The 511-nt window shown below is 48.7% G+C and overlaps 1 protein-coding gene across 2 annotated transcripts in view; it reads left to right on the top strand.

The window, feature by feature from the left end:
* The window catches only part of SCNN1A (sodium channel, non voltage gated 1 alpha subunit), a 35683-nt gene that overhangs the window by 16285 nt on the left and 18887 nt on the right, over positions 1-511 (top strand). The gene's annotated exons all lie outside the window — the stretch shown is intronic.

Genomic DNA, 511 nt, shown 5'->3' with positions numbered 1-511 from the left:
CCGGCCCCTGGCCCCGCCCACCCATGGGCTCCGCTCCTTTCCGGACCCACCTGCGCAACCCACTGACACCACGCAGGGCCTGGTGGGCTCGCGGGCAAAAAAATGAGTAAATAAATACACATAACAACTAGATAATTAAAATAACACCTGTTGGTGCCCCAGCTTTTGGGGCCTCCTCCCTGGAGTCCTGTGTAGAAACGTTTCAGGGGTAGGAAGTCAAATCTATTATAGAAAATGCACTTTTATTATTATTTATTATTATTATTATTATTATTGTTTTACTGTTTCTGGTCCTTGATTCAGGAAGGAAAATGCAACTTTCTGAATTCCAGTCCCCACTAGTGGGACACAGTTGGGACCCTCCAGCGTGATGGAGAACTGGGCTAACAGCCCAAGATAGAGAAGAAGGAGACAGTAAAAAAAGGAAACTGAGCTGGGCGCGGTGGCTCATGCCTGTAATCCCAGCACTTTGGGAGGCCGAGGTGGGTGGATCACCTGAGGTCAGGAATTC

The sequence above is a fragment of the Colobus angolensis genome, unplaced genomic scaffold, assembly GCF_000951035.1.
Source record: "Colobus angolensis palliatus isolate OR3802 unplaced genomic scaffold, Cang.pa_1.0 Scaffold11, whole genome shotgun sequence".
NCBI lineage: Eukaryota > Metazoa > Chordata > Mammalia > Primates > Cercopithecidae > Colobus > Colobus angolensis.
Note: the sequence above shows the minus strand (reverse complement) of the source record. Positions and strands in the feature narration are given on the sequence as shown.